A 25,182-nucleotide genomic window follows, 5' to 3' on the forward strand; every position below is an offset into this window, starting at 1 on the left:
TACATATGCATGTTGTGTGTATGTCGTCTACATGTGCATGTCGTGTGTATGTCGGCTACATATGCGTGTTCTGTGTATGTCGGCTACATATGCATGTTGTGTGTACATGTCGGCTACATATACATGTTGTGTGTACATGTCGGCTACATATGCATGTTGTGTGTATATGTCGGCTACATATGCATGTTGTGTGTACATGTCGGCTACATATGCATGTTGTGTGTACATGTCGGCTACATATGTATGTTGTGTGTATGTCGGCTGCATATGTATGCTGTGTGTATGACGGCTACATATGAATATTGTGTGTACATTTCGGCTACATATATGCATGTTGTGTGTGTGTCGGCTACATATGCATGTTGTGTGTGTGTCGGCTACATATGCATGTTGTGTGTGTGTCGGCTACATATGCATGTTGTGTGTGTGTCGGCTACATATGCATGTTGTGTGTGTGTCGGCTACATACGCATGTTGTGCGTATGTCGGCTACATATGCATGTCGTGTGTATGTCGGCTACATATGCATGTTGTGTGTATGTCGTCTACATATGCATGTTGTGTGTATGTCGGCTACATATGAATGGTGTGTGTATGTCGGCTACATATGCATGCTGTGTGTATGTCGGCTACATATGCATGTTGTGTGTATGTCGGCTACATATGAATGTTATGTGTATGTCGGCTACATATGCATGTTGTGTATATGTCGGCTACATATGCATGTTGTGTGTATGTCGGCTACATATGCATGTTGTGTGTGTGTCGGCTACATATGCATGTTGTGTGTGTGTCGGCTACATATGCATGTTGTGTGTGTGTCGGCTACATATGCATGTTGTGTGTGTCGGCTACATATGAATGTTATGTGTATGTCGGCTACAATTGCATGTTGTGTGTATGTCGGCTACATATGCATGTTGTGTATATGTCGGCTACATATGCATGTTGTGTGTATGTCGGCTACATATGCATGTTGTGTGTATGTCGGCTACATATGCATGTTGTGTATATGTCGGCTACATATGCATGTTGTGTGTATGTCGGCTACATATGCATGTTGTGTGTATGTCGGCTACATATGCATGTTGTGTGTACATGTCGGCTACATATGCATGTTGTGTGTATGTCGGCTACATATGCATGTTGTGTGTATGTCGGCTACATATGCATGCTGTCTGTATGTCGGCTACATATGAATGTTATGTGTATGTCGGCTACATATGCATGTTGTGTGTATGTCGGCTACATATGCATGTTGTGTGTATGTCGGCTACATATGCATGTTGTGTGTATGTCGTCTACATGTGCATGTCGTGTGTATGTCGGCTACATATGCATGTTGTGTGTGTCGGTTACATATGCATGTTGTGTGTATGTCGGCTACATATGCATGTTGTGTGTACATGTCGGCTACATATGCATGTTGTGTGTATGTCGGCTACATATGCATGTTGTGTGTATGTCGGCTACATATGCATGTTGTGTGTACATGTCGGCTACATAGGCATGTTGTGTGTGTCGGCTACATATGAATGTTGTGTGTATGTCGGCTACAATTGCATGTCGTGTGTATGTCGGCTACATATGCATGTTGTGTGTATGTCGGCTACATATGCATGTTGTGTGTATGTCGGCTACAAATGCATGTTGTGTGTATGTCGTCTACATATGCATGTCGTGTGTATGTCGGCTACATATACATATTGTTCTTATATCGGCTGCATATTCAAGTTTATGCGTACGTCGGCTATATATGCATGTTGCGTGTATATCGGCAATATATGTTATTATTTGTCAAAGCAATGACAAAATACATACAGACACAACAGATTGAACTTGGGAATCAGTAATGAAGTGATGCGTAAAACTGCATTTACAGGATGTGTGACAGCTTCACAAATACAATATGGATGTTAAGTTCCATGAGCTGACATGTTGAGCCACGATACTCAATAATGTAGCCCAGCTGTCATGTGTCATGTCCTGGACCACATCTGTAATGGCACCGAGGTATGTCAGGATCTTGACGTCATCACTAGACGTGTCCTCAAGTCTGAGATTGGTGACAAGGCTAACATTGTCACTAAGCACATGTCTCTGTTCCATTAGGCCGTCACAGTATTGCAATTGGTGCTTGACAATGTCATCGCATTGATGGTTACTGAGAAGACATAGTCCTGATGTGTCAGGAAATATGCCGAGCTTTACCAAAGAATAAACAGGGGGAGGGGGTGGGGGAAGCAATATCATGCCATACACACAGAGACAAGAGACGATGTAGGGCAAGGCGGGTGTGGATAGCACTAAACCTATGCATGTCTGACGTTGTTGCAAAGTGTTTCTCCAACTCATATTTTCGTTGTACCATGCTTTTCCATACACTCTTAGATGGAAATTCCGCAGAGTTGATGAGTTTATCTAATACGCCTGAGAGCATCCATACTAATGAGCCACATTTAGTAGATCATGTGTTATGGATCTGGTACTGTGTGAGAGAGTGGTGACATACTGGGGTAATCTGAGATAGAAATTCGGATTTACAATGGTTGTGCCTGCTGCTCTACAGAGTCGTCCCAGAAAGAGAAGCTTCATTTTCTCCATCTTGCCCAGCATTGACAATAATCTTAGAACCTGAGTTGTAGCAGCTGTAGAGGATCTACTGTGAAGGTTTTGGACTCGTTGTGCAAAGTAGCGCTGTAGGGTTTCCATCTCACTGATCTCACGATTGTTGATATTAGGTCAGAGCTCACATGCATAGATGGTAAAGGGGAGGATCACTCGTTGCCAGATATTGATGATACTGGGCTCAATCCTCCAGCTCTGAGACCAACATCTCTTAGGGAGTTGATTGTCTGTCGCGCCTTAGCATAAGCTCTAGTAGTTTTTCTCATGCTTTTACCGTGTGTATCAGAGAGCCGGCATAACTCGTACTACTTTGGATCTTCATTGTCTGAACACAGGTCTGTTGCAATGTCTTCTGTTATTGCTAAAAGACAAGACGCAGCTCTTATCGGCGTTATACGTCAGTCTCCAGCGCCGAGCATACTGGTGGATAGTATCAAGAGATATATTCAGTCCATGTGCACTAGCACTCAGGACAGTAGTGTCATCAGGCAGCAATACCGTCGGGGTGTGCTCCTTACCAACAGTTAGTCCACATTGTAGATTATCAAGTTGACATTTCAGGTCATTGATATAGACTAGAAACGTCCATGCTGAGAGCACGCGACCTTGTCCTACTCCTTGTTGAACATTGAACAAATCACTAGTCCTCCATTGTATTTAACACAAGCGCTTGCTTCTTGATAACATTGACGGATAATGTGCATGCCACGCGCGGCCTTTCACACCAAGATCGTATAGTTTCAGTGGCAACCCCTCATGCCATATCCTGTCGAAGGCCTTTTCGTTGTCCAGAAAGGCAACATATATATTTGAGTGTCTATCTTGATAGTAGGAAATAGCCTCCTGTAACACATATGTAGCAAACGGGCTCCATGCTCTTTCCGGAAGCCGCACTGGAGGCGATGTGGAAAATCAGAAATAATGGTTTTGATGGAGGACTGCAATCTGTCTGGCAACCGTCTCTCAAATACCTTCCCAGTCACGGATGTTAGAGTGATACCGCGATAATTAGCTGGGTTGCATTTATCTTTCTTATTCCCTTTGTAGATGGGAATAATAGTTCCAGTTCTCATCATGACAGAAGTGTAACAAGTACTGATCATCATATCATAGAGATGTGCCAGATGTTTAAACAGAAGATTGTCAGCATTATGGAGGTGTTCTAAAGTAATACAGTCCGGACCAGGAGACATTCTTTTTCAGCCTCTTAATGGTTGATTTCATTTCATTAGATGCAATACTTGTCTTCAGGTTTGGATCATTCTCAGATATGTTACTGTTTGCTGTATCCCCATAGTAATCAGTCCACGTATTGCAGATGTCCTCGGGTGTGCTGGCCGTTTGTCATTATACAGTAGAGATGTACATGTTACATTTGTCTTAATCTGTTTCCTGGCAGTTCTATTCCATTCACCAATGTCCACTTCACAGGCAGAGTTCAGCTATGTATACTTGTGTCTGTCCCACTGCCGTTCGGCTTTTTATTTCTGTCGACAGGAGTTGCATTTAGCTGCTTTACACTGTTTATAAGAGCCACGTGCATCTCCTCTAGGTTTACCTTGAGATATCCATTGTCGTCTAGCATGACGCATCTGGTAGTGGTAGTAGTCTAGACTAGATCCTCTTCAATAGGGTCGAAGGTATGGTCTGTAATATCCTGTTGGGATGTACATTGCTGTTGACGTGTGGAGAGAGCTCACTATAGCATGTTCCACCATGTCGCTGTCAGCATGTGTCACGTCAGGTAGGGTGTCACCAAGTATTTTGTTAACTTCAGATAAGTACGTCTTCAGTTCAATGCCAGTAGCCTTTTGCCATTTGTAGGCTGGGGGAGTCCATAGCTTTTGATCTGTTAAGAACGCATCACTAAGAAATGATACCACCACTGGTGAGGGATCCGATATCTCGAAATTGATGTTGTTTATGGACAGAAGTCGTCAGCACAGAAGATTGAAGAGCATCTGGTAAGAAAATATAATCAATCAAAAATGACTGTGTTCCAACCTTGTTGCACCGTGTCTTGAGATGACCTTGAATGACACCACAGTTGTCTGATGGTATCATGTTTCTTGTATCCAAGTAAGGCTGCAGTACAGAGGAGCGAGGGGATCTTAGGTAATTAACAAGATCTGTATTAAAATCTCAAAAAATAACAACATAACTGCTTTCTGATTACTCATCAACCAAGTCAAACACAAACACTGTACCTTAAACGACATGATGGTGTAGCTCGATCATTTTATTACCGTCTTAGCCATGCTTGTGGTTTTGACACAGAGGTCCACCCATGGTACGACCAGGAATTCTCCACTATTCTCTGTGCCTTAGGTTTGGTACCTCCCAATCTGTTGACTGACATGGGGAGAGTACCCGGGTTCGATACCAGGAATACAGCCCTTCTGATAATCTTGGTAATGCAGAAGGCTGCACATTCTCAGAAAAGTTCTGGGTGGGTTCGAATAGACAGCGTTTCCTAGGAGAAGTGCCATTCGCTGTCTGGGCTGCATGTAGAGGGGGCAAGAGCCCTGAGCTGATGATGAGCCTAACCAGCCTGACTGTGCTAGGATCACCCAAACCCTCTTTGTTGCATTTTGTATTTTAATCTGTAAATAACAATACTGGTGATGATGATGGTGATGATGATGATCATGATAATAAGTACACGACACCATTGTTGTGTTTCATTACACCAGAATGCCTGAAAAGGGTAATTAAAAAGTCCAAATCTAATACGGCGCTAGGTTCTGATACGTATTCGAAACCGGTTTCGGAAACTGTTCCCATGTGTCACCATTACTTCACCGTTTAGGTTCTCTTGTGGATACAGAGGATGTTCCGCCTTGGCTGTGCAAAGGTCGAAAAATTCTTCACACGAAAAAGGGTGATTTGACTGTCTTTAAACACTTCCGCCCTATTACCTGTCTGAATACACAATACAAAATATTTACAGGTGTCTTACAGATCTTGTGTCATCATACTGCGCTTCCAATGACATTATTTACGTAGAGCCGAAAGGAGCCAGAAAGAAGGGGTGTTGGGGTTGTAATGATTGGCTATAATAATAATAATAATAATAATAATGATAATGATAATAATAATAATAATAATAATAACATCGTAATGTATACTTCAATATGAAAGACACTGTTTTCTGAAGTTGAGAAAACCTATATTTTCATTGCAGTGAAAAGATCTTTCGGAAAGGGCGTAGGGGAGATCCCTAGAAGGGGTTGGGGGGAGTCTCTGGGAAGGGGAATGGGGACTATCTCTAGGAAGGGGCCTGGGTAGAGGTCTGGGAAGGGGCTTGGGGAAGATATCTTGTATGGGTGCTTCATCGCCATACCGCACCACTAAACGAAACACCACCTCTTGAGATAGTCGCGCAACGGCACGTGACTACTACCAACTGTTTCAAGCCGTATCTGGAAATATAACCAGGAAAAGAATACCCAGAAACTGTTCTACGTTTTTGCCGAGTGCGTGACAAGGCCGTCTGTGTCACGATGTGACTTTGAGAGATAGTTAAAATGTCGCATTGTTCTGTCAGACCTGATTAACAGCCCTGAAAGGAAGTGGGCATCATAAAACAGACCGTGAAAGTACACACAACCTTTAACTGGTGAGTATACAACCTTATATAGTTGGGACGTACATATAGCTAAGTTGACTGCTCACACCCCATTGAAACTATTTTTATGACACAGGTATTTCAGTGCTAGAAGCTATTGTATAGTGTTTTATTCACCTACAAAATGCCACACTAGAGTTCATAATGTCACTGCTTGTAGTGCGTCCGTATAGACAAATTCGTGTTGTTGGGGGAGCACTTGTCCCTGATATTATATTTTTTGCTTTCCTGATCAGGACAGTATGGCATTGTTTTTTGTATGAACACAATTGTGCATTCATTAGACAAAGTATTACTTTGTAGCCCTACTTGTATTTTGGGATCCCTATGGTCGTAGTTTAACACCGTACTTGACTGACATACGAATCTGGTTACCACTGTTTGCACAGTGTCAAGTGCACTACTGCAGCTGATAGCACTGGGTCAAGCTGACCCATTGGTGGTGGTTTTCACACATCATACGGCACGTACTTTCCCAGTTGCTACAATATGACAATATTTTCTGTAATATGTAATGGTGTTATAGGTATGAGAGTTTCAGTCTTTATACGAAGACATAAGAAAATGTTCTGGTTCTCTTGCCGTGTTGAATCATTGCGGCGTACATAATCCTCACTCACTCACTCACTCAATCAGTGTGATGTATTGTGAACGTCCACGTGCATTTTGCTTGACTGTTTTCCTCCATAACATTTTTAACACGTGTGAAAACAATTCCGTTGAAGACATTGCAAATCGAAAAATGGCTACGTGTTGACGCACCGTTTGTCTCAGGCCACCAACATTTTCCAATAACATAAATCCAATTTATATACCGGATTCTTTGTGTAGTCAGGTTCATTGAACTACATACTACCTGTGCGTTTCATTTTTTAAGAGTGTATATGGTTATAAATGAAAACGAGAAAGAACCACGCTGACATGACTCGACCTTGCCCAACACCTTGTTTAAAGGGAAACTCATCAGATCTTTCTCCGTTGTATGATATAAAAGCCCAGCTGTCCATATAGCTATGGAGAAGCAGCTTCCAGAATGTGTATTTGACACCAAGGTCTTATAACTTGATGAATAGACCGCCTTTCCAAATACGATCGAAAAACTTTTCTTTATCTAAAAATGCAGCAATCACTTGCGAATATCTTTCTAGGTAGAAATTAACACATTCTAAAACGGTGAATACAAACATGATTGCTGTTGTTAGTTCGCGGGACGCCAGGTGAACGCGATCATATATTAACTGTTATATCAGGGATTGTACCCATACAAGAAACTTTCTCAGTTGCATCTGCAAAACCAGATACAGTAAACTACGTTTATAACGAACATGCTTATGACGAACTGACGGATATAACGAAATGTGATTTGATACCAACAATTTGCTGTGTATTTGCTGGATATATGCTGTATATATGGCATTGCTTATAACGAACTACGAGCTAAAATTAGTGGTCCCTTTGAGTTCGTTATAACCGTAGTTTACTGTAATTGTTTTATTTAAACTTTGAACTACCGACTACCCACGATCCCTAGGATATCAAACGGTCGGCCCCTTATGACAGGAGGACTGTACAATACCCATGTCATATTGCTCAAGCGAGATGTAAAAAATGAGGAATGTATTAGAAGCGAACATAAAATATAGCTTTCAGGGCGCACCTTGAAGTTGCCGATTATGAATTATTGCGACTTAGAGTGAACACGTTATTCTTAACCCAAGCGTAGTCTTACATGGTAGGAGTGTTGCTATTTAAGTGTCATTTAATATACGTATATTCGTAATCATACAGATGCACGCTTCCCATGCCACCTAACCTTGTGCAGGTGTGAATGACATCATTTTTTAATATTCCGAGTGCAGCTTGACATGGCCATAGCTCGCCAATTATGGCGACTCTCCGTCGCTTGGTGACCTGATTATTGATAAATGTTTACTGATATTTTAATGTCTTGAAATCAGTACGAACGAAGTTGCTATTTCAAGCGTGTAACGACCCGCTATCTAGCTATGTTGTGGACGGTGTGATCGTGTAAATTGTTTTAGCTTTAAATATATTTATTTAGTAGACAAGCTTTGAACTATACATTTTATCATCACCCGCCAACTCCTATATCGTGCTTGATATCTTTCTTCTCCGGAAGCTACCTGACTAGTCATGTAAATAGCGGAGATTATCTCTCTAATGTCATATTATTGACTGAGACTTGATAACCACCACCGTGGTCTTGTGGTAGAGCGTCCGCCCGGAGAGCGGAAGGTCCGGGTTCGATCCCCGGACGCGTCACAACAAAAGATGATACTTGTTGTTACCCTGTCTGGCGCTCGACTTTAAGAGGCTAAAACAAGGACTGGTCGGCTCGGAGTCAGTATACTGTGTCTGAGTGGGGTATTCATGTTAAACTGCGGCATGGTATCTCAGTGGGCTAGCACTATAAATCGGCATCAGTCCGGACTAGTACAAGTAGATACACACACACGTACATGCACGTCGCTATATAAGTGAATTAATCTTGGACGCAACGTCAAACCATTTCACCTCACCTGAGACTTAATAAAGACTGACCGTGTGATACGATTACTTTTTTCAAGAGGAAAACATTAAACGTATTTTCTGATTAAAACGGGGATGTGTTAGGACATGAAGAGTTATTAGTAACACATAAGTACGAATGTTATTGAAAGATTAAAATAATTGAAGTATAGTGACATGTGTTCCTCGTCAACGGAAGGCGCGAGCCGGGCGGTATAGTAGGGTACAGATACATTATCGTCTCACATTTGATATGAACGTGCTCAGCCCCATACTAAATCTCACAGTCCCTGAACCATAATAGGTTCCATTCTGCCCAGCTCTTACTAGTACTGTAATGCTATAGCCCTAAATGAAGCAAGTCTAGATGTTCCTCAGGTTCAGGATCTCCCATCTCACTGCGGATCCTTTTCAATTTAAAGTTAGTTGTTTGTTTCTATCAAAATTATATATTTTCAGAGACTAAGCGTTGGTCTACTCCATCTTGGGCACCAATGTTGCGATCATAAAATTTCCGAGTTCGGTGATGGGATTCGAAACACAGGGACCAGGGACTAGTATATTAATGCATCAGTAAACCGATAACAGGCTCCCGTATACCGGGATAACAGGTATCAATATTTCGATAATAGGCTCCAGTATATCAATAACAGGCATCAAGTAAACCGATAACAGGTACCCGTATACCGATATCAGGCTCCAGTATACCGATAACAGGTACCCGTATACAGATATCTGGCTCCAGTATACCGATAACAGGTATCCTTATACAGATATCTGGCTCCAGTATACTGATAACAGGTACCCGTATACTGATATCAGGCTCCAGTATAGCGATAACAGGTACCCGTATACAGATATATGGCTCCAGTATACCGATAATAGGTACCCGTATACCGATATCAGGCTCCAGTATACCGAAAACAGGTACCCGTATACAGATACCTGGCTCCAGTATGCCGATAACAGGCACCAGTATGCCGATAACAGGTAACAATACACCGATATCGGAATCCAATATACCAATATCAGGCTCCAGTATACCGATAACAGGTACCCGTATACCGATATCAGGCTCCAGTATACCGATAACAGGTACCCGTATACAGATATCTGGCTCCAGTATACCGATAACAAGTACCCGTCTACAGATAACTGGCTCCAGTATACCGATCACAAATACCCGTATACCGATATCAGGCTCCAGTATACCGATAACAGGTACCCGTATACAGATATCTTGCTCCAGTATACCGATAACAGGTACCCGTATACAGATATCTGGCTCCAGTATACCGATAACAGGTACCCGTATACTGATATCTGGCTCCAGTATACCGATAACAGGTACCCGTATACCGATATATGGCTCCAGTGCACCGATAGCAGGCACCAGTATGCCGATAACAGGTAATAATGCACCGATAACAAGTAACAATACACCGATATCAGGATCCAGTATACCGATATTAGTATCCATTATACCGATATGAGGCTCCAGGATACCGATAACAGGTAACAATACACCGATATCAGGATCCAATATACCGATATTAGTATCCATTATACCGATATGAGGCTCCAGGATACCGTTAACAGGTAACAATACACCGATATCAGGATCCAATATACCGATATCAGGATCCATTAAACCGATATGAGGCTCCAGTATACCGATAACAGGTAACAAAACATCTATATCAGGATCAAGTATACAGATAACAAGACTCGTGTGACGACGAAAGGACAGTAAAACGATAACAATGACTGTAACATGACAATAACGGCAACACGGGTTGACACGACATTTATAGTGTCTAGTTTGATAACTACCACAAGAAAGACAAAAGGGAACGGTATGACAACAGAGACCAAAATAACAACACGAGACGGTATGACAATAACATGGACCGGAATGATGACAAGAGGCGGTATGACAATACCAGGGACAAGAATAACAAGGGGCGGTATGACAATACCAGGGACAAGAATAACGACAACACGGGGCGGTATGACAATACCAGTGACAAGAATAACAAGGGGCGGTATGACAATACCAGGGACAAGAATAACGACAACAAGGGGCGGTATGACAATACCAGGGACAAGAATAACAAGGGGCGGTATGACAATACCAGGGACAAGAATAACGACAACACGGGGCGGTATGACAATACCAGGGACAAGAATAACGACAACACGGGGCGGTATGACAATACCAGGGAACTATGGACCGGACATTGGTATAACATTACCAGTACCAGGCTTGCTGGTCTTGATGATGTACAGGCTGACTTGATACAGCTAGCATGACGCTGTCTGTGTTGTAAAACAACATTCGTTCTCTCACATTTATTAGTGACGCTAGTGCAGATCCAGAAACTGACTGTTTCTTCATTTCCTTCCAGCATGGCACAGTTGGCAAGTGACTCTGCATAGTTAAGAATAGTTACCTAACAACAAACATTGCAATATACGTCATGTTATATGTACCAGCAACAAACAAATACGCGACCAAATACCGTCTAGTGTGTTACGTTCATGTCAGAAAAACTGAGGTATTTTTCTGAGCTTCCATGCAGCGTTGTTGCTGCCAGCAAGGACGCAACGCCTACACAACGTCCCTGCAACGGTTCGACTGACACACTGTGTGTGAGAGAGATCTGTCGGTGTAGCATATACGCACATTCAAGCATTGTGTCCGACCGAAACAAGGTAACTAAACTTTTCATTTGCGAAAACAGGAAGGAAATATGTAAAATTGAAACGAAGAAGGCCCAGTGTGTCGCGGTATTCATAGATACACATCAGAGAGTACGAATACAAAAGGGAATATATGTGTATTAAACTGTCGGGCAAAAGAAAGTATACTCTTGATAAATGGATTTGATCAAACATTTACAAACGTTATCAAAGTGAGTGAGTTGGGTTTTAACGCCGCTTTTAACAATATTCCAGTTATATCACGGCGTGTCAGCTTAATGTGGGAGGAAAGCCCGAAGTGATGCAGGTCTCAGACGTTTACCACTTCGGTGAAACCCACAAGCACGGGTATGGTACTGACAAGCCTAGAAACATAATTGGGGCGAACCGGGATTCGAACCACCCACAATCATAGGTTTCTGGCGTGCCCGACGCAACTCCGCAGAGCGAATCGCGGCGCCTTCGACGACAGTCCCCGCCGGTTGATATTTCTTGACATAGCAGCTGCAGCCGTCCAATATATTGCAAGTTGAGATGGTGATATTAACCTCAGAGACTATAGTAACTGTACACCGTCATGTTCATATTTGTCGTATTATGACGAGCATGGGTCGCTGAAGACCAGTTCTACCCCGGATCTCAACTTCGGACCCATGAGCACGGATATTGCACAGACAATAATCACTCGATTGCACTCGAACCCACTGTCAATAGATCCTGGGAGTCATGGTTACACTGCCCTTGCTATGCCTCTGGACGCCAAGGCTGGCTTGTAACGCTAGAGACCCAGGTTCGATTCCCACGTGAGATGAGTCGCATGTACACCCCCACCCCCCCCCCCCCCCCCCCCCCCCCACACACACACCCCCACACACACCCCATACACACACACACACACCACCACCACCAGTGGCAGTCATTTGCAGGTCATGCTTGTGGGAGTCCACGTAAATGGTTTGTTGGTTTGGTTTGTTGTTGTTTAACGCCGCACTCAGCAATATTCCAGCAATATGACGGCAGTCTGTAAATAATCGAGTCTGGACCAGACAATCCAGTGATTGGTATCATGGTCACCTGAGTAAATGACTGTCGGTCGGTCGGTCAGGCTCAATGGCTTGGTTCATTGTGTATCACAGTTAATAAGTCAAAACTTAATACCAAACAATAGATTATAAGATTAATGTGAGTGAGGTAGGATGACGATTATTGTCAAGTTGTCATGTAAGCTGGAATATTTCTGACAGCGGATTAATCAACATTCACTCACTCAGTATTACAACAGCATCTCGACAAGCGGTGAAAAAACCTACTCACTCAATCTTGTGCTGATAACCATCTACAGTGTGCAGATTGAGGGACACCATCGCTTCGTACATTGCCGTGATGCTGGCTGATTCCACAGTCTGTAACTGTGACTTAAAGCCGTATCATGATTAATCAATGATCAATTCCAGACTTAACATCGCAGAGTTAACACTTTTAGGTTAAGATGTCAAGCTAATAATCAATGAGGATCACTAGTGTAAATACCGAGCACCAGTTATGGTAGCTGGGATGAAAACGAGGCTTCAGCCACTCGACATCTGATTTCGGGGTCAACACAGGCGATCACCTGTCCACCCCTAACGACCCTGAATATACAGGCAAAGCGCCCCTATATATATTTACTCTCTGTCCAGGGTCGTATACACATCTATCGTTTAATGCAAGTACATAAGGCATCGAGAAGAATGGGCAGTCTGACAACTTGGTACTTGGTATGCAAGCGTGGCATTTCGAAAACGAGGTCTGCATATTTGTCATGTGTTTTCTGAATCTTGTCAATCACATTTGTGTAAATAGGGAAAGAAAAATTCAATGATATAAATGATTTCATTGGATTTATCAAAAAGGTCAAGATCAGCTTTGTTGTCCTGGATACGTCTGAGGCTGTATACGGGACTTTTCCAAAGAATTTTGTATTTATCATTTTCCATGACGCCCTCTACATATTCCGGGTCGTACCATAGATGGACCTCTGTGTCAAAACTACAAGCATGGCGAAGGCGGTAAAAAAATGATCGAGCCACTCCATCATATCGCTTAAGATACTGTGTTTGTTCCAAAGCTATGCATCCACTGACAGTGTGTTGGGCAGTCTCATTAAATTCATTTCATAATCTACATTTCATATTCACATTTTGATGCAAAATCACACATTGACGGTTTCGAGATGGAAGTGACTTGTCCTGAGCAGCAAACAGAAAGCCTTCTGTTTCACTTTTCAGGCCAGCCTACCTCATGCAAGCGAAGGACTCTGTAGGGTTGCTGATCTTCACAGTGAGCATAAACTCGATGCAGTGGTCGTTCAGATAGCCTTTCCTTGAAAAACTGAGTCTGGGCCGATTTGATATGGCACTTCACTTTGTTGACACTCATTTCTGTACCGTCCAGCAGTACTGAACCATCAACAAAGTCAACATTGACATTGAGATTATGTCCCATATCCTTGGCTCGTTTACGAAAACTGTGGAATGCCTTGTTTATGAGTCTTGACAAGCTTCACAAGAGGATCATCAGAGAAAAGGACATGCCGATATCATTAGAAAAGGAGAATCGACAAGGAGAATCTGTTTTTTGAGTGTGGATCCCCCATTAGCAAAAGGTTCAAAGGAATTAGTGATAAACAGAAAAGCAAAGGACTGATATATTCCTCTTCTTATAGACATGGGTTCAGAAGTCACCACCTGCCCCTGCGAGTACATCTCAAGTTGAGTTGACCAGCAATTCATTAAAGACTTGAGTAAAAAAAGCATTCGCACGGGGAGGCCAGTATATTCCAATGACTTGAAAATGCATTCGTGAGGTACAGAATCATAAGCTTTTCTGTAGTGTATCCAACACATTGAGAGGTTACGGTGGTACATTTTCGCCCCTTCAAGGTTAATTTTCTGAACTAGCAATTGATCCTTACAACCCCAACATCCCTTTCTTGCTCCTTTCTGCTCCGTGTAAATAATGTCATTGGAAGCGCAGTATGATGACACAAGATCTGTAAGACACCTGTAAATATTTTGTACTGTGTATTCAGACAAGTAATAGGGTGGAATGTTTAGGGTCAGTCAAATCACCTTTCTTTGGGAGAAGTATTGTCTGACCTTTGCACAACCAAGGCGGAACATCCCCTGTATCCACAAGAGAAATTAAACAGAGAAGTAATGGTGTTTGGGCGCATGGGAACTGTTTCCAAAACCGGTTTCGAATACCTATCAGCCCCCAGCGCTGTATTAGATTTGGACTTTTTAATTGGCTTTTTTCAGGCAAACTGGTGTAATGAAACACATCAATGGTGACTTTATTTTGTCGTGTACTTATTATCACGATCATCATCACCACCATCATCATTATCATTATTATTATTATCATTATTGTTGTTTCAATTTCCATGAACCCAAAATATTTAATATACATACAGCCTAGGGCAGGCAATACTTACATGTATACAAAATTATATTCAAAGGTTTTAGCTCTGACCTGAAATGATCTAAATATAGATAAAGAGAAATAAAGTCATTCGAAAACAAGATAATTCAAGAGTGTGTCCCTCAAGTATGACTTGTTAAGGGGAAGTAACTCGGTATGACACATCAAATCAACCTCAGCCACGCTACAATGGGTCGCGTTTGTTATATCCGTGTGGCAGAAACTAAGTGTAACCACAACAAGGTGTGAATGGGTAATCATATTGATTAATCCAGGTGCTTGCCGTGCAGTGTGCATCCTCGTGTATAAATGTCACGAGAGCAGGTTGCCATGTCTTTTCCTTCATGTGGAGCTCGGCCGTAAAAAAACATCTTCACGTTTTTTGAGTGTCCGGTGATAAGTGAACAGGATAATATTAAACCCTTTGCATACCAAAGTACGACCGCATTTTTTCGGATAAATAAGAAATTTATACAGCAAGTTTTTCGGGTTTTTTAAAGCGTCCAGATTGCCTTCGTCCGGAAAAGCTGGGGGTAGTCGGGTAGCCTTGTGGTTTAAGCGTTCGCTCGTCACGCTGAAGACCCGGGTTCGATACCCGTCATGGGTACAATGTTTTAAGCCCATTTCTGGTGTCCCCCGCCGTGATATTGCTGGAACATTGCTAAAAGTGGCGTAAAACTATACTCATTCACTCACTGGATATGTCAGTGTATACATAATTAATCAGCACTGCCAAAGTCACCACTTGATGTGACCCGTCTTTACAACACGCCAAACAACAGAACCTCAGAAACCAAACAATTTAATTATACGTCCAGCTCTCCATAAACTGTCCTTCGAAACAGTTTGCTCCGGCCATAGTCTCACTTACGAGGCAGCCGACGAAAGCTGAGCATGACAGAATCAAGTAAAACCAGTTCTCATTGTCAGTAGATAATAGCTGGATCCCAACTCCCACGGCGACTGTTGTCGAACCATGCTTATCCGTCCATGACACTGTATGCGGCTTTCTATGCGAGCTCGCCCGACGCGGCGAATCGACGATCATCTCCTGCCTTGCCGTCTGGTCGTATCGAGGCCGAGTGAGCATTACGACTGCAACCGGAGAGGAAGTGTTTAGCTTTGAGAGGTTAAAGTTGATTCCACAGGCTGTGGTTTACCCCATTGCGCTTACGGTAAAGGGTGTGTGTATCCTCGCGGCTGTTATTTCACAGCAGACGCTATGCCTATCATGTGAAGGTCTAGATGCTCTCTCCTTCTATAATGGATAACTAGGTCTAGCGTTGGGAACACAGATATCATTTTGCAAGTAAGTAGCAACTTTGACGGTCCTATTTATACACTTATCACATAATGGGTCGAACTAATTATCTATCTAGATCACGAACGAAGGCTGCCAAGCACGAATGGAAGCTGGTTGCAATTGATAGGGAAAATGATTCAAAGTTGGCATCGTCGAGATCCTGATTTATACGTTATGTGTCTTTATACTTAACGCCCGGTAGTTGTAGAATACACCTGTAGCAAGGTTGGTTATAGTTCAGAGTTGTAAGTCGTGTTCTGATCTAACAGACGAAATGGCTTTTAAAGTTGATTATGAGGCAGATTTAAATTTTGTTCCTCAATATCGAGGTCACTCTTCATAGCCCTGGAATGAAGCTACATGGTGAGTGGGTGGATCGTCTGTGGCTAAAATGGGTGCTATAAAAGAAAATATTTCGAAAACGCGTCCCGTTTTGATGAATGTATGTATTCATCCAAACCCCATACTTCATTATACGTGCAGAGCAAATGTTCATTTTATTCATGAAACCGGATTAACACGTACGTGACAATGATCATAAATATATAAATATAAAAATTAAATGTATATCGCATATATATCGTATATGTATCGCTCACACCTGAGCATGTATATGAGCGTGGGGACTGGTACACAATAGCGCTCACCAGTGACACTGCATTGCACAGGTAATATGTTTTACTTTATGCTATCAATAATGAATACTGTTGAAAACAGATTGGGAAAAAAGGTAAGTTATGATTATCTACTTAGTAGACCACTGTGAGGTAGCATACATCTGACTCAGTGCTCAGACAGGGTAAAGGAAGGAAAGTAGTCACGCCTAATTCCTCTTCAAAGGTATTTAGGTTGCTTCTGTCGGCGGGTGCAAGGGTGGGTGACCCTGCCGAATTACGTCCCTTAGGCATAAACATAAAACCTGTTATCACGCTGTATTGTAATCCTAGATTTAGCTGACAAGCAGCAATATGGCCAGTGAGTATAGACTCCCTGATGACTGCAAAGCCATGTATAAACTGACTCAGACATATGCTCGGTGTTGTTGGGAGAGTATGCATTTGAAGGAGTTATTGGGAGAGTATGCATTTGAAGGAGTTATTGGGAGAGTATGCATTTGAAGGAGTTATTGGGAGAGTATGCATGGTCGGTATATTCCTAACCTGAAGAAGATGCCAAAAAGAATAAATAATTCAGATACCGTGTTACTTTTAAGATTTGTATTCTTTTCTGTATTTAATTCATTTTAGTAGGCGGTACGTGTATTGCCACTCTACATATAAGGCTTTACAGAGTTGCGTCCCTTCAGCGTGTCATGATCCGTTGAACGAATCCCAGATCCGTCCCAATTATGATTCCTGCTTGGGTAAGATCCATACCCGTGCTCGTGCTCGTCAGTTTTCAATGATGGAGTAAGCTGCTTCTCCGCCCTGCATCACTTGGAGTCTCCTCCCGCATCAAGCTGTCACGCCGTGATAAAATAGAAAATACTGTCGCGTTATATCCCTGACACGCACGCACTCATGTATGTATATATTCTACGGCGTGATGGCCCAGTTACCGAACAATTATTTTAACATGCTGTTGTGGTGAGTGTGTTATCTTGTGTAGGAACATGCAAAAAAAAATATTTTGTGATATATTTTATTGCTGAATCGGGTTTTCAGACTCGTCGGTTAAAAAAAATCTCTCAATTGAGAAATTTATTTTGTTCTTTCCTTTTTTTACGATCTGCGTATCACATCAGCTGATAAAAAAAACAGCCAATATACAATGGTCAGTATTACCTGTGTAGCATGGACGCATAACGCATAAACTTGACCTCGAATACCTATATGAACCTATATGCCATATTGTGCCCAGTGGTAATATATTCATGCTCACGATATCCCGAATACGATGCATGTATAATACCATTAATTAAAACACAACTGTAGGCATACCGCATATATTCTTACGTTTAACTAGCTGACTCGTAACATTTTGGCAATAGAGTTGTTACACGTATCTGGGCACGCATTCAGTCAGATGATTTTTACATTTATACATATACTCAACAACAAAAGTTCCTGTGACACCAATATTTTAGTGTATATTTCAAACAAGTAAAGTTTGGTTTTCAATATTGTAGTACATGTATGGAATCAAGTCACAAAAAAGCAACTGCTACAGAAAACCATGCATTCCATGCCAAAGTTGACTTTTATGCAAGCCCCATGCATTTCACTACCCAATTGCAAGAATGGGTATAAAAACATGTGCGTTAACGGGATTCCATATGAATTGTATGGCATCGTGCTGACAACAATCACTCAGAAAAACAACAAAATTACGCAATTATTCAACATTACGAAATGCCATGCCTGTCCGAAAATGAGCGTCTGCGGGCCATTGGTATGCTTTAAGCAGGATTTAGTCAACGTGATGTTGCAAGACAATTTAACGTCCACAGAAACACCATTTGGTGTTTATGGCAACGTTGGCAACAGACGAGAGCAGTCAGAGACCATACACGGAGTGGCAGGCCACGCGTAACCAATAATCGACAAGACAACTGGATTCGAACAACACACCTACGAAATCGATTCCAGCCAGCAACAGTGACTGCAAGAAGCATCCCTGGCCTTCGACGAAAATCTTCACAAACCGTACGTCGTCGCCTCAGATGTGTAGGGATTGTCACCAGAAGACCCGCCAGACGTCTCATTTTGACAGGAAACGGCCATGCGGTGGGGACAAGTTCTATTCACTGACGAGTCTCGTTTTCACCTCAGCCACAGCGATGGACGGATTCGAGTGTACCGACGTCGAGGTGAACGCTACGTCAATCATTGTATCATGGAAGAAGATCGGTTCGGGAGCGGCAGCGTTATGGTATGGGGTGGTATTACAGTAAGACAGAGGACCCGTTTGATAGTGGTAGAGGGAAATCGCAATGGACAGCGCTACCGCGACGAGATCATCGGCCCTGTTGTTCTACCGTTTTTGCGTCGTCATGGCCCAGGCATTTCCTTTCAACATGACAACGCCCGGCCCCATATTGCTCGACTTGTTCAGGATTCTCTTCAACAAAACAACGCGAATGTCATCACAGTCATCCCCTAATCGGGCACACGTGGGATGAGATGGATCGGCGCCATCGACGTCAACCACGTGTTCCAAAGACACTCCAGGAACTTCGAAACATGCTCCAGCAGATATGGACAGATATCCCACAGGACTTTGTGTGGACGCCTGGTCCATTCCATGAGACGAAGATGTGTTGCTTGCATCGCAACCAGAGGTGGACACACACGCTATTGATTTGTAAATTGACATTTTGGCATGTTCATGTTTTTTTATGAAATCACGCATTTTCAGAAGTCAGTATGGCAAATCAAAACATTTGAACACTTTGAGTCTTTTATCTGTTGCAAACCGAAATTATTTCAGATTTGGTTAAAAACATAACTTTGCATTCACTCTTATTCAATGTCACAGGAACTTTTGTTGTTTAGTACTGATGAAAAATAAGTTCAAATACCATTAATGTTATTTAAAAAAAGGTTAGTATAACAGCTGGCACATCTAGAATAACAGAAATAAAGCGGAACGGTGTAACATAATATAGACGCAGTGCACATCTGTGACAATGAATATTTGACATTTGAATATAGCATATTTCATATATAGCTTATCACTTGAACGTCACCATTTAGATTGTGTACGTACTGAATGTGTTGATGTTTTATTCTGGGACGTAACAGAAAGTCTGAAATTGATCGTGATGTCTGTATTTCTGACTGTACAAACAAGCTTTAATACCCTGATTGAATAAGCCGTAGATATTCTTAGTTCTGTCTATGAAAGTGTTTGCTCATATATTGCACCTGACGCTAATGTCATCACGACTTATTATACCTCCATGTCAGAATGATGAGATCTGATTGGTCCATGTGATCTCGATAAAATACTGTGTCACCCACCTTGGAGGGTAATAAATTTCTCAGCGTGGGAATAAATCTCCTATACCCCGCCACGAGCAATACAGGCTGCACGTGGATTTCTGTTACGCAGAATAAATCCCTTATACCCCGCTCTTCCCGAGTCAATGGAAATCACTCGACATAGCACAAGTTGACTTACAGCTGATTCGAACAGCTGTTTTCTATCAATTTTGAATCTGTGTTAATTCCTCTACAATGTCACATTAAAATATGTCGGTAAGATAAATTCGTTGTGGCAGGATCACTTGGGGTTGTATGCGTCCCTTGTTAGGTAAGGCGAGACGCATAAAACCTCACGTACCCTGAGGGATCCTGCTACAACATATAATGTAATACCGAATGCACAGTAACGTCAATTTGTACAATAAAAGGGATAAACAGATTGCCCGACTCTTAGAGTGGCGTAATCGGACATCGGACAATGGTACTTTTGATCGCCTGTCCAATATCAAGTCTACATAATATCCACAGGCACTGTAAAAGTAGTTAGATCAAAGTGAGCAGATAACGACAACGTTTGTGTTTTCGATATACAGTAAACTACGGTTAAAACGAACACGCTTATAACGAACTGACGGATATAACGAACTTACTTTTTTATTCCCGACTATTTGCTGTAGTTATGCTGTATATATGCATATAACGAACCACGGCTACAACGATCTAAAATTAGTGGTCCCTTTGAGTTCGTTATATCCGTAGTTTACTGTATTTCATTTCATAATCCACTGCAGGTGTGATACATTTAAAACGTCAACGCCAGAGAGTAACCAGTCTGGATTATGCACTATAACCGATCGATTCTATTGTGTGTAAAAGGCTAAAAAGCGGTAAAAATTATATGAAAGGATGGAATCAAGGAAAATCAATTATGACACCAGGTGTTTACGAGGAAGTTCACAATGTGATGGATTTGACATCTTGAAGAAAAGCGTAATTGTGATGGCCTTTTAGCGATACAGCCAACAGCTAAATTGACTTCTTCCCAAAGTCATGAACCATGACACCAAGTTGGTTTACATGGGTCGCTATGGCAACTATTTTACATTTCAATCTATGACCAAACAAACATTATAAAACCTAGTAACCCGATCCGAAAAATCTCTTTAAGTTAGAAAAATAAGAATGTAAAAAACAATTTGCACCGTCATTTTCTGGGGACTGCCAGGGCTGCCAGTTCAATACCTGCTGACATCGACCTGCAACATAAAGGAGACTCGAGATCCTGTATGTCAAATTAACGCTGACTCAGTTTGTGTTGCTCTTGGCAACCACCAAACGTGCATTTATGACTGCAACCAGAGTGAATGGTGTAATATGTCAAGGCCGGCAACTCTGCCACGCCAGCGCACAACGGCAAAGAAATGCACTGCCGCCCAGATGTGTAAGAGAACCTTGTTACAACAATAACACTTCACAAATCTTACACTCCCTTCATTATATTCGCCGTCATTTAATTTCCCATTCCGGGTAGTGAGATTTTGTGTTATGTTCAGGCACCTTCGTGGATGTGGACCTGATAGTTTGTGTTCACGGGTTATTTACGGACGAAGTCGCTTCAGGGTGGATCCGGGCTTCTGGTCTTATCTGGGTCAAGTTTCACACAAGTGTTGACTGCGAATCCGCAAAGTAAACATTTCGTTAAATAATAGTGTGCGTTCATGTAATTCTGTAAATTTTGTGGCTGTCATATTTATTTTCAAGTAAAGTTAAAACCCTACATAATCCTTTGTGGGATTTTGGATTCAATGATAATGACACATTTTAACGTGTCAGGTTAAGGATTAAAGGTTCTTCGAAAAGTTCACCTGTATTTCAAATCAGGGTAATATTAACCATGGTTGGAATTACATTGAAAGCTCGTTTATCACCGATACTGTAGATTAGGACAGTGTTGATCCCGACACTGTGTAAATTATCCGGGTACTGTTAATCCCGACACTGTATAAATTACCCGGACACTGGTTATCCCGCCACTGTTTTAATTATCCGGACACTGTTGATCCCGACACTGTGTAAATTATCCGGGTACTGTTGATCCCGACACTGTATAAATTACCCGGACACTCTTAATCCCGACACTGTTTTGATTATCCGACAGTGTTTACATTATCCGGGTACTGTTGATCCCGACACTGTATAAATTACCCGGACACTGTTGGTCCCGACACTGTATAAATTACCCGGACACTGTTAATCCCGACACTGTTTTGATTATCCGACAGTGTTTACATTATCCTGGTACTGTTGCTCCCGACACTGTATAAATTACCCGGACACTGTTAATCCCGACACTGTTTAAATTATCCGGAAACTGTTAATCCCGACACTGTTTTGATTATCCGACAGTGTTTACATTATCCTGGTTCTGTTGATCCCGACACTGTATAAATTACCCGGACACTTGTGATCCCGACACTGTTTAAATTATCCGGACACTGTTGATCCCGACACTGTTTAAATTATCCGGATACTGTTGATCCCGACACTGTTTAAATTATCAGGAAACTGTAGATCCCGACACTGTTTAAATTATCCGGATACTGTTGATCCCGACACTGTTTAAATTATCCGGACACTGTTGATCCCGACACTGTTTAAATTATCCGGACACTGTTAATCCCGACACTGTTTAAATTATCCGGAAACTGTTGATCCCGACACTGTTTAAATTATCCGGATTCTGTTGATCCCGACACTGTTTAAATTATCCGGACACTGTTGATCCCGTCACCGTTTATCCCAACGCTGTAGATCCGGACACTGTTAATCCCGACACTGTTTAAATTATCCGGACACTGTTGATCCAGACACTCCTACATCCGAACTACTACAGGTTGGAACGATTATATAAAGATCGCAACCGAAGGTTGTTTTGTTCATCTGGAAATGCCTTATATTAAGATAACCCATCAGGTTTAAGGAGGGTCGCTCTTCATGAAGCGTATTTGTTAGATTTAAGCCGAAGGGGTTAAGACGTCCGTCCAAACAGATAATAAACATGATAAATTGAGTATGATAAATATGATATAAGCATGAAACTATGTTTGATCTAAATACTAGCCCAGAAGACGAGGTAAGCTGTTAAGGTAAGAACACGTCACTGATATTGTCGTATTCGTTGGTAGCTTCATCGTATGCTAATCGTATGCTAAGGTCGCGGAACGGGAAGACGTGGGCTCAGCTATTGTAAATCCGTACATAGACCAAATGAACTGAATAAACAAATATATACATTTGGTATTTATTTTCTCCCTATCAATTTATCTATACATCAGAAGCATGTTTTCCTTTCAAGGCACATTCAAAAGGTCTGGGTCTCAGATTTCATATGCACGGCGACGTTTTAACTGAATCAATAGACAGAGAGCCCGAAGTGGTTTCGAACATTTATGTCCCTTACGTTTTCATAATCATCAGGTTTACGTATATACATGATTCACGTTAAGGTGCCGTGATTTTGATAATGAGATTACCCAAGCCAATGAATTTTCTATTTAGATTATTGCTTAATCCTTGTGCTTGAACTTTATTAATTCCCTTCAACCGACGAGCCGTGTCTTGCCGTGTTATAATGTATGTCACCGCATTAGACAATGTCAGCTTTGACCCAGGTGTGACCTCTTTGCTTCACTACCCAGCTCCCCTCTCTCTCCCCACTCGTCGTGGCCTTCGGGTGTGTACGTATCGTCCCTCAGTACATTCCTTGACATAGTTTGGTTGGTATAGAGACGGAACAAGTCAGATATAGTGTTTGTTTGGACCTCTGTCTGAAGTATAGACACTTCGGTATATGCTGCTCTACCGGTGTGTTGGTAGACTAACATTTAGTCTCTGAAATCTTATATTACACAATATCTTTCTTGACTAAAAAAAATTCCCTATGTGGAACAGAGAGGGCTTGAGCTGGCTAGACTTGCTTTTGTATGCGTTTCTAGATATTTTTTTTCATAAAATAAAATATATTCCACGGTCATGACGCAGGACTAGTGTGTTGGGGGCGATGTGGGTTGGCATTTGAAGGTATTCTGTGCACAGTAAGTAAGGATAAGATATATGGATGAACAACTTCTTTATTACAATTAGGAGCGACGTTTCGGTGTTAGTACTAACACCGTTTACAAGCATGTGGCCTGTAACGGTGTTAGTACCTACACCGAAACGTAGCTCCTAATTGTAATAAAGAAGTTGTTCATCCATAAATCTTATCCTTACTTAGTACCCAAAGTTCTAAATGCCTCTCAAAGAAGTTATTCTGTGCACGTACAGGTTCGCAATCTACATACTATTAGGTTTCTCGTATCCTCTCACAGAAATGTGTTTTTCATTTACAAAATTCACTGACAGATGTCGTTTCAGACAGGTTTAATGTTCTTGAATTTCAAGTTAAAGTTTAACCCCGTTTTCAAACTTTGACATGGAACATACAATATTTATAAGGAAGTTACAATTGAAATCGTATATTGTAGACAGTGGGCCAAACATTTATTCATACCGATTCCTCAGCGAAAATCCAAAGTGTCACTCTTATATGTTCTCATGTCCAACGAGGGGCAGGGGTGGCCCAGCCGACAAGACACGGGTACATTACGCTGTGTTTTATGCGGTTCAGTATTCCGTGACCGGCGTGCTCACATCCTAGATTCGCCATGGGTTGTCAGCTACATATACCCCAGACACATCACCACAGTAAGCTGACACGGCATTTGGTTCTAACCACATTTGTCAGATACCTTAAAACCACAAATTCAATGGTTGAGTTCTCCCACTATCAACTCAACTCAACACAGCCCAAGTTTGTTCTAAAAAAGGCCACCCACGGTGGTACAAGAGAAAATACTCTCTCTCTCTCTCTCTCTCTGTGTGTGTGTGTGTGTGTGTGTGTGTGTGTGTGTGTGTGTATACTAGTATATATATATCATATGATGGGTAGGTTTCTCGGCGAG

At 41.9% G+C, this 25,182-nt stretch overlaps 1 protein-coding gene across 2 annotated transcripts in view; it reads left to right on the forward strand.

Moving 5' to 3' along the window:
* Window positions 1-6,034: 6,034 nt before the first annotated feature.
* LOC124132471 (lysosomal alpha-mannosidase-like) overlaps window positions 6,035-25,182 on the forward strand; it is a 91,594-nt gene continuing 72,446 nt past the window's right edge. Inside the window, exon 1 of one of the 2 annotated variants that reach the window (XM_046496400.2) lies at window positions 6,035-6,247. The gene's annotated coding sequence lies outside the window, so the exon portion shown is untranslated. Of the gene's footprint in view, window positions 6,248-15,975; window positions 16,260-25,182 lie in introns of those variants that run through there. The other variant, XM_046496384.2, reaches the window with a different exon arrangement.

This window comes from Haliotis rufescens, unplaced genomic scaffold, assembly GCF_023055435.1.
Source record: "Haliotis rufescens isolate VD_foot unplaced genomic scaffold, xgHalRufe1.0.p SCAF_20, whole genome shotgun sequence".
Classification (NCBI taxonomy): domain Eukaryota; kingdom Metazoa; phylum Mollusca; class Gastropoda; order Lepetellida; family Haliotidae; genus Haliotis; species Haliotis rufescens.